The sequence below is a fragment of the Penaeus monodon genome, chromosome 9 (genome assembly GCF_015228065.2).
Source record: "Penaeus monodon isolate SGIC_2016 chromosome 9, NSTDA_Pmon_1, whole genome shotgun sequence".
NCBI lineage: Eukaryota > Metazoa > Arthropoda > Malacostraca > Decapoda > Penaeidae > Penaeus > Penaeus monodon.
The window spans coordinates 27430433-27442163 of NC_051394.1; positions in this window are offsets into that span (position 1 = coordinate 27430433).

The following is an 11731-nucleotide window of genomic DNA, read 5'->3' on the forward strand; positions in this document are numbered from 1 at the left end:
AAAAGAAAAAAAAAAAAAAAAAAAAAAAAAAAAAAAAAAAAAAAAAAAAAAAAAATATTAATATATATAAAATATATAAATATATATATATATATTAATATGGTATATTATGTATGTAAATAAAACCAAAAATTTCTTTTAAAAACCACTCATATATACGTGAATATACATATATATACATAAATATTAATACATACATATATATATATATAAATATTATTTTATATATATTAAAAATTTTAAAATTTATTATATATATTATATACGGGTAATATATTATATATAACCCCAAATATATTTTATTATATATATCATAAAATATATATATATCTTATATATATATAATAATTTTAAAATTAGGGCCCTCCCTTACATACTTATATATTTATTTATATATTAATATATATAATAAAATTATTTTATATAAAACCACGATTTATTTTTTAAATATATATACATAAATATATATATATATTATACTAATATATATAAAATATTTTTATATACACTTATGTAAAAATTTGTATTATTCATATAAATATATTTTAAAATTATATTTTTATATATATTTATAGTTTTAAAATTCTTATATATAAAATTTCCCCTTATTTAAAATTGTGTGTGTGTGTGGGGGTGTGGGGTTTTGTGTGGGGTTTGAAATTTTGTTTTTTGTAAAAAAAAAAAAAAAAAAAAACCTCCACACCACACCCCCCCCAAAAACCCCCCACACACACCCACACACACCCATTTTAAAATATATTATTTTATATATAAAATTTATATATTTTAAAATAGATAATATAAATTTTATATACTTTACATATTAATAATATATTTTAATCTATAAAATATATAATATTTTATATAAAATTTATAATATATTGGTGTGGGTGTGGGTGTGTGGGGTGTGTGTGTGTGTGTGTGTTTGGTGTGTGTGTGTGGGTGTGTGGGTGTGTGTGTGTGTTGTGTGCCCGGTTTTGTACAAATAATACACACGCATACCCCACACACACATACACACACACACACACACACCCACACACACACACACACACACACACACAAAACACCCCCAAACCACACATCTTATATAAATATATATAAAATATAAAATATATTAAAATGTATATATATAATTTATATTATGCACGTATATCCCATATGTTTAATATTATAAAATATATAGATATTTTTTATCTTATATAATAATTATAATATTTTATATTTTTATATTTTGGGTTGGTTGTTGTGTATGTGTGGTTTTCAACACACACACACACAAACAATAAAAAAATATATATAAATATATATATATTATATATATATATAGTTTAATATATATTAATTTATATATATATTTTGGGGGTGTGTGGTTGTGTGTGGGTGTGTGTTGTTGGGTGTTGTGTGTTTTTGTGTATAATATACTTTAATATTAAAATATATTTTATATATAATATATTATATATAAAATTTTATATAGATTTTAATTATTACATATACCATATATATATATATATATAATTATTTTATCGATATATAAATTAAAATTTTTATGCAATATATAATAATATTATATCTTTTTAAATATTATAAAATATTTTAACATATTATTGTGTTTGTGTGGGTGTGTGGTGGGTGTGGGGTGTTTTTGGGTGTGTGGGGTTTTGTGTGGGGTTTTTTTGTGGGGTTGTGGTGTGTGGTGTGTGTGGGGTTTGTGTATGTGTGTGGGGTGGGTGTGTGGCGTGTGCGTGTATGTGTGTATAATATATATATAATATATATTATTATTTTAATATATATATATATATTTTATAGGATATATATATTTTAAAATACTTTTATTCCCCTATATTTATATATATATATATTATGAAATATATTGTGTGTGTATGTGTGTGTATTTAGGGGTTTTACACACACACCAAACCCCCAAAACCACACCACACACACACACATATAAAAATATATATAAAATATATATATATATATTTTATATATATCTATAAAATTATATGTTTTATATAAAATATTATTATTAGTATATTATATATTTTATATGTATATTATTTATTTTTTAAAATAATATATATATTTTTAATATTTTAAAATATATGTTTATATATTTTTCCTAATACACGTATGTTATATGTAATTTTATATATAACTATTATATATAAAATTATATATATATATTAAAATATATTATATATATTATTTATTTTTTATATATATATATATATATAAATATATATTATATATAAAATATATTTATATAAATCGTATTGTTTTATTTTTAAAAAATGAAATTATTATGTTTAATTATATAAAATACCCTCTATTTTTTTTTTATATATATTTTTTTTCTATATATTTATATTATTTTTTTATATATATATATATATTACATAAAAATCCACGTATGTTATATGTACAATTATAAAACCCCTTAAAAATTATAAAAATAATATATATCATATTATATATACATTTTCTATAAAATAATTTATTATTATATATAGTTATATATTTAAATATATAGTTATATTTTATTTAAAAATAAAATACATACGTGGTACATATATTAAATTATATAAAATATATATTATATATATCTATATATATAAAATTTATATATATATTATATATATATTTATATATATATTTAATTTATTTTATATATATATCTATACCTATTATAAATTTTATTATATAAAATTTTAAATTTGGGTTATATGTTTTATATGTTATTGTATTTTTATTTATTATATTATATTTTATAATTTTCTTTTAAAATTTTATTATTTTTATAATATTTAATCTCTCTATAACATTATATATTGTGTGTGTGTGTGTGTGTGGGTGTTTTTGTATGTGTGTGTTTGTGCGCGTGTGTGGGGGGGTGTGTGTGTGTGTGTGTGTGGGGGTGTGTGTGTGTGTGGTGGGGGTTTGGGTTTGTGTGTGGGTTTGGGGTTGTGGGTTTGTGTGTGTGTGTGTGGTGTTTTGGGGTTGGGGTGTTTTGTGTGTGTGGTGTGTGTGTGTTTGTTTTTTGTGTGTGTGTTTTTGGGGGTGTGTTTTTGTTTTGTGTTTTTTGTATATTATTATATATTATATTATATTATATAATATATAATTTTATTTATATTTTTTGTTATGTTTTTTGTTATAAAATATATATCTATTTTTTTAAAATTATATTTTAAATTATATCTAAAAATTTTTTATATAAAAATTATATTTATATATATATATATAATATTTTTCTATATATTAAAATATATAAAATATATATATATTTATTTTTAAATTATTATATATTTTTATATATAATATATATATCTTTAATTATATAAAATATATTTTTAACTATATACATAAATTAGAAACAAAAAAACCAAAAACAACAAAACACAAAACACCCAAACAACACACACACACCCCCAAACCCCAAACCCCAAAACACAAAACCCCAAAACACCACAACACACACGGCACAACACAAAACACAAAACACACACAAAACACACCCACACAAAACACACACACCACACCCCAAAACCAAAAACACAGGGGAAAAAAATACAAATAAAAATAAAAAAAAAAAAAAAAAAATTAAAACCAAACCATAACTGATTAAAAAAATTAAGGGATAAATATAAAATATATATATATATTTATATATTATATATATATATATATAAATATATTAAAATATATATATTAATAATATATATATATATTATATATAAAATATATTATAGTAATATACCTATATAATATTTAAATATATATTATTATAACTTTTATATAATATATTTTTAATTTTTTTAATATTATTATTATTATTATATATTATATATATTATTTTCTATATATATATAAAATTTATATAATAAAATATAAAAAGTTTTATAAAACACGTGCATATATATATATTTATACTATATTATTAAAAATATAAAATTATATATATAATATATATATAAATATATATATATAATAAACAAAATCTATTATTTTAATATATATTATTATATATTTATATTTTTTAATATTATTATATTTTTAAATTAAAATATTTATTAAAATTATATTAACTGGATAATATATTATATATATAAAAAAATATATATATAAAATATATAATATTATATATCTAATAAAATTTTTAAAAATTTTATATAATATTTAGTTATATTACACTATTAATATATAATTTTATATATATATTATTATATATATATTTTATATTATATATATATATAATATTTTATATATATTTACATATAAAGGGCATAATATATATATATATTATATATTTAATATATATAATATATATTAAAATTTTATATATAATAAAATATTTTAATTTTTTAAATAAAAGGGGGTTTAAAATATATAAAAATATATCTATATATATAAAAATTATATATATATTAATAAATTTTTATATATTTTATATAAATTATATATATATATATATATTTATATAATATATATATTATATTATATTTATAAAATATATAATATATATATATATAAATAACAAATTAGTAATATATTTTATAAAATACATAAATATTTATATTATATAATATATATATATATATATTATATATAATAAATAAATTTATTTTATAAAATAAAATTAAAATAAAATATAATAATATATATATTTTACTAAAGGGAAATTTTATTATATTTTTATATTTTAAATATATAATAAATATATTTAAAAATATTATTTAAATAAAATATACTATTTTATATTTTTTTTAAATATATATATAAAATATTTTAATATATATTTTATATATATATATTATAGTTTTATATCTATATTTATATAGATGTGGGGGGGGTGTTGTGTGTGTGTGTGTGTGGTGTGTGTGTGTTGTTGGTGTGGGGTGTGTTTGCGTGTGGTGTGGTTTCTATGTGTGTTTTTTTAAATTGTACCCACCACAATATGTTGTTGTGTGTTTTGTGTGTGTGGTGTAAGTGTGTGTGTGTGTGTGTTATGCGTGTATGTTTTGTTTTGGGGGTTTTTTCTTTTTTTTTTTTTTTTTTTTTAGGGTAAGTTCATTTTGAGCCCCCCGTGGTCATACCCTGATACTTAATTGTGGGTTTCATGTTGTGATGATTTTGGAGTGGTAGGGGGTTAGGGTCCCGGGTTTTTCCCAGGGAAAGGGGGCCCCGGGGTTTTAACCTTTTAGGAAACATTCTCCTTTTTAACCGGGTTTGGGGATTGGGCTGGTTTCCCCAACCCCAAAGTGGTTTAAAATGGGAAAATCGAGGTAAAGGTTTCCGGGCCCAAAGGGAATTTAAACGTATCGGGTTGGGTTTTCCTATCCCTATATATTATTCAAAAATAAAAATATAATATAAAAATTATATTTTATATATATATATATATATATATTTTTATATATAAAATACAACCACATGTGTTTTAAAATTATATTGTATATGATAAACATAATAAAATCCCCTATACAATATATATTTTATATTTAAAATATATACAAAATATAAAAAATACTATATTTTTTGATATAATAAAATATATATAATATAAAATATATATATATATATATATATACCACCTGTATTTGTTTTAATATGGTTTAAAAATAATTAAAAAAAAAAATATATATATATTATATATATATAAATATGAATTTTATATAAAAAAAATTTATAAGAAAATATAATATATGGCCTGGCCCTAAAAAATGCCCTATGGGCATTGAGAAGTAAACGCAAGTTTTCGTGGGGGAAGTCCCCCGCCGGGGCCACTCCCATATTTTCCCCTCTCGGGCCCATGAGAAGGGCTATGCCCTATATAAATATATATACTTTTAATATAATAATAATATATAATAATATATATTATATATAATATATATATATAAAATATATGTATTTTATGGTGTGTGTGGGGTTCATATATATATATTTATATATATATATATTTTAATAATATATATGTTTTATATATATAAATAAATATTTTTCCCAATAATATATATGCAATATTTTATATATATTTTTTAATTAAAATTATAAAAAGGGAAAAAATAATAAAAAATTAATAAAATATATATATATATATATATAAAATTGCACACACACCCCAAAACCCGCACACGCACACGCCCCCCAAACCCCCAGACACACAAAAACCCCACACACACACACAAACACACAAAATAAAATTTTTTATATAATATTATATATATATATTCTAAATATTAAAATATATATCATTGCATATTACATACTTATATATATTATATATATCTAATATATTAATATATATATATATTATATAATAATTGGGGCATATATCATATAATTATATATTTAAATATATATTTTTTTATAAAATATAAAATTTATAATAATATTGAACACACACACACACACCCATAAAATTTTATAAATATATAATAATATATATATATTATAAAATATTATATTTAATTATAATTATATTATTTTATATAAAATTTATTATATATTTTTATACATATTTTTAACACCAGTATATATGTTTTAAAATAAAAAATTATATATTTATATTATATATATAAAATAAAATTATTATAAATTATATTTTAATTGGGTGTGTGTGTTGTGTGTGGGGGGTGTGTGGGTTTTGGGTGGTTTGGTTTTTTGTTGTGTTGTGTGTGTGTGTGTTGCGTGTGTGTGTGTGTGTGTGGGGGTGGTGCATGCGGTTTGGGTGTTTTGTGTGCCCACATAAAAACAAACACACATACAGTTTTAAATTTTATGTCGAACAGATTGCTTGTAAAAACAACAAAGGGAAGTACAAGAAAACACACGAAAAAATGCCGAAGCCCCTTTTGCATTTTTTGTTTCACCCAGGGATTAAGATTTAAGGGGTTTACATAAAAGGTATATAGGGAACAAGTACTAGGGGGTCAATCACGTCGGTAATCTTGTGCGACGACCTTGGCTGGGTTCGTGGCTCCTTGGGGTTGCCATCCCCCCAAGGGGGGTAAACCCCCCATTATTAAAAAATTTCCCTGCCCCACGAAAAACGAAGATGGAGAAGGGGGTTTTCATACACAAAACTAACTTCAACAGGGGCACATAATATGTTTTTGGGTGTGTAGGTGGTACGTGCGTGGGGGTTTGTGTGTAGTGTGTGTGTGTGTGTGTGTGTGTGTGTGTGTGTGTGTGTGTTTTGCGTTTTTGTGTGTGTGTGTATGGTGTGTGTGGTGTGTGTGTGTGCACAAAAAGTACACACACAAATATACACACACAATATTATAATATATATATATATATATATATTAAATATATATATATTTTATATATATATATATATAAGTAGTTGTGGAAGGGACACTGGTCCTCCTCTCACGTACGTACATGAGGGTGTAAACAGGATGTAGGTTAATGAAAACCGGAAACCGCAATCGATTTACGCAACCAATGGCCGTAACCGCAAGGTTTTAATGTAATCAATGCCCCCGTAACCAGGAATCATTAATCATAGTTAATGATGTTTAGCATGCACACGGGACTCCCTTTACGGTTCGTTCTTTGGCGCATCATCATCACAACAGGTTTAATGACTGCGGAAAGTGATTAACGCAATCAATGACCGAAACCCAGAATCATTAGCACACACCTGGAGGATCCCCTCCCCTTCTCTCTGAAACCATATGCCGGTACAACAGATGACCCCTCCCCCACCCTCTTCCCCCAACCCCACCACCACCACCCTCTTCCCTCCCTGCCCACCCCCGCACCGCAATATTCCTCATGTTTAAACTTGTACCTGTATCGATACTTACCCCCGTTACACCACACGAGTGATCACCCCTCCTAATGAATGAGGCTACCATAATCCAACCCGATGCCAGGGCACAGATGACCCTCCTCCCCTCCCACCCCGCCCCCCGCAATATTCATCGTGTTTGAACTTGTACCCGGATCGAGAATTGACCCCGTTACAGACGAATGACCATCCCTCCTAATTAATATAAACCATAAATGTTTCCCCCTAATGATGTCTAATACACACACCTAAAGGGTTCCTCTCACCCTCCCCTCCCCCTCTCCAAACCAACCCCTTCCCTTCCTACCACCCTGCCCCACATTCCTCCATACCCAAAGCAATAATAGAAGAAAAGTAGCAAACAAACAAAACACAAGTCCTACTTAAGGAGATAATACAGTCTGCATGAAGTGCGAGTGATCACCCCTCCTAATGAATGATGCAATCATAATCCAACCCAAGGCCAGATGTCACTGATGATCCACCTCCCTCATCACCCCTCCTCCCCTCCATACCCGCCCCGCAATTTTTCATCGTGTTTGAACTTGTACCCGGATCGGGGGAATGACCCTGTTACAGACGAGTGACTACCCCTCCTAAGATGAAACTGTCATAATCAATAACCCTAACGCCCCCCCCCTTCCCCCACCCATCAGGGGCGGTCACACAACAGGTCTGCTAATGACCAATAATTACCGTTCCGTCCCTCGTCGTGACTGGGATAAGAATACAATTAACTGAAAAGGATTATAAAATATTTACCATGTTTGAACTTGTACCTGGATCGAGAATTGACCCAGTTACAAACACGAGTGATTACCCCTCCTAATGAATGAGGCAATCATAATCCAACCCAATGCCAGATGTCACTGATGATTCCACCCCCCTCATCACCCCTCCTCCCCTCCACACCCGCCCCGCAAATTCACGTGTTTGAACTTGTACCTGACGAGAATGCCCCTGTACAGACGAGTCCCACCCCTCCTAATGATAACTCTATCAATAACCCTAACGCCCCAACCCGCCCCCCCCCCCCCTATCAGGTCGGTCACACAACAGGTCTGCTAATGACCAATAATTACCGTTCCGTCCCTCGCCGTGACAGGGGATAAGAATACAATTAACTGAAAAGGATTATAAAAACTCGTTCTTCGATATATAATTTTATTTTTCTAATTTCGCTGTATAAAACATTCACTAAATATGCCTTTATTATGACTCTCAAGCTTACACAAACATATGTCCTAAGAGGCGATAACACAAATAACAGGCTTGAATTTTCTGTGTAAATGTAAATACGATAACCAATATTCATAACCGCGCAAGGGAAAGAACCCAACCGCAGGACGGATAGAAGTCAGGCCAGGTAATGACCAGATTCAAGGTGTTGACCCGAGAACAGGTGACCCTTCCTTCCCTTCCTACCGCCCTCCCCCCACATTCCCCCCTACCCCATTACAAAGCAATAATAGTAAGAAAAAAAAAGAAAACAAACAAATCACCAGTCACAAGTCCTGCTTAAGGAGATAATACAACCCTGCACTGAAGTGTTATAGGTGAGTGATCACACCTATAGCTAATGAGCGAGATACGCTCAATCTGATAGCCCGATGTCAGGTGTTACTGACGACCCCACCTCCATCATCTTCCCCCCCTCCCCCCCTCCCCCATATGCCTTTATGCACTCAATTTTGCCTTTATTATGACTCTCAAGCTTACACACACACAGTCCTAAGAGGCGATAACACAAATAACGGGGCTTAAAGTTTCTGTGGTAAATGTAAATGCGATAACCAATTTTTCATACCTTTGCACGTTTCACACTTATAAAACTAACAGGTTAATTACCTAATAGACTGAAAAAGACGCTGGTTGATTTTTTTAGAGAGCCTTAATAGTGTTTCAAGGTATCTACACCAGGTCAGAGAGGGTTTCCCCTCATATTTACGCTGAACACCTAATTATCTACCAATAGTGTCACCACCTGTCCCACGTGTTGACTCAGTTATGTTTGCAAATTTAACCTCAAGAAACATGCGGTTATTTTCCTAAAATGTTCCTGCCGCATTTCTCGATGTTTTACAATCTACAATGCAACTTGGGAAATATATTTATTTTTCCTTTAAGGCCCATACGTTATAACTATATACAGACGAGCTTTATCCTTCCATAAGAAGTCGCATAACAATACATCCTTCTTTTTTATGAGATATCAGCACGGGAAAGTAGACTAGCTTTTCAGAAATTTACTCCCCCCTCCTCGAAATTGTCTATAGTACCTGGCTACACGTATATAGGAAGAAAAAAAAAACGATGCAACGGTAATAAGTATTGTTTGCGCATTCAGAAACCCACCTGACATCGGGTTATCATATTGATCGTGTCTCGCTCATTAGCTATAGGTGTGATCACTCACCTGTAACACTTCAGTGCAGGGTTGTTTTATCTCCTTAAGGGCGGGACTTGTGACTGGTGATTTTTGTTTTTCTTCTTTTTCTTACTATTATTGCTTTGTATGGGGTTATGGGGGAGTGTGGGGTGGGGGCGGTAGGAAGAGAAGGAGGGGTCACCTGTTCTCGGGTCAACACCTTGAATCTGGTCATTACCTGGCCTGACTTCCATCCGTCCTGCGGTTGGGGTTTTTTCCCTTGCGCGGTATTGTTATTGGTTATGAGGGGTGATCACTCATCTGTAACACGGTCATTTGTCAAGTCAGTTACAAGTTCAAACAATAGTTATACATATGGGCAGGTAGTGACGTTAGTTGGTAGATAATTAGGTGGTTTCAGGCATAAATACGAGGGGGAAACTCGTCTTTGACCTGGTGGGAGATACCTTGAAAACCTTATTAATGCTCTCTAAATGAATAAAAAACCCGCGTCTTTTCAATCTATTAGGTAATTAACCTTTTAGTTTTATAAGTATGAAACGTGCAAAGGTATGAAATATTGGTTATCGCATTTACATTTACACAGAAAATTCAAGCCTGTTATTTGTGTTATCGCCTCTTAGGACGTATGTTTGTGTAAGCTTGAGAGTCATAATAAAGGCATATTGAGTGAAGTGTTTATACAGCGAAATCCACTACAAGTTCAAACACGATGAATATTGCGGGGGGCAGGGTGTGGAAGGGAGGAGGGTCATCTGTGACACCTGGCATCGGGTTGGATTATGATTGCCTCATCCATTAGGAGGGGTCATCACTCGTGCGTGTTTAACTGGGTTAATTATCGATACAGGTACAATTTTAAACTTGATAAATATTGCGGTGCGGGGGTGGGTGGTTTTGGAAGAGGGTGGTGGTGGGGTTGGGGTAAGAGGGTAGGGGGAGGGATCATTTGTGGTACCTGGCATATGGTTTCAGAGAGAAGGGTGAGGTGTTCTGTCTAGTCGCCTGTATTGGAGAGGAGGGGAGGGACACTCTGTTAGATATCATTAGAGTCGGTTAATGATTTCCATTGATTATGATAATCACTTTAATTATGCCTACTTTCTGCTATGATGCGCCATGAACGACCGTAAGGTAGTCTGTTGGGGCATGGAAACATCATTAACTATGAGTAATGATTCTGGTTACGGTCATTGATTACGTTAATCACTTGCGGTTACGGTCATTGGTTATGTAAATCGATTGCGGTTTCCGGTTTTCATTAGCCTACTACCTGTTTACACCCTCATGTACGTACGTGAGAGGAGGACCAGTGTCCCTTCCACAACTACTTATATATATATATGTATAATATATAGATATATAAAATAAATATTATTATATCTATAAATATAATATATATAATATATATATATAGATATATAGTATATAAATATTATTATTTTATATATAATATATATATATTAAAATATTTTAAAATATATATAAATATATATATAATAGAAAATATATATATATATAAAATATTTATATAT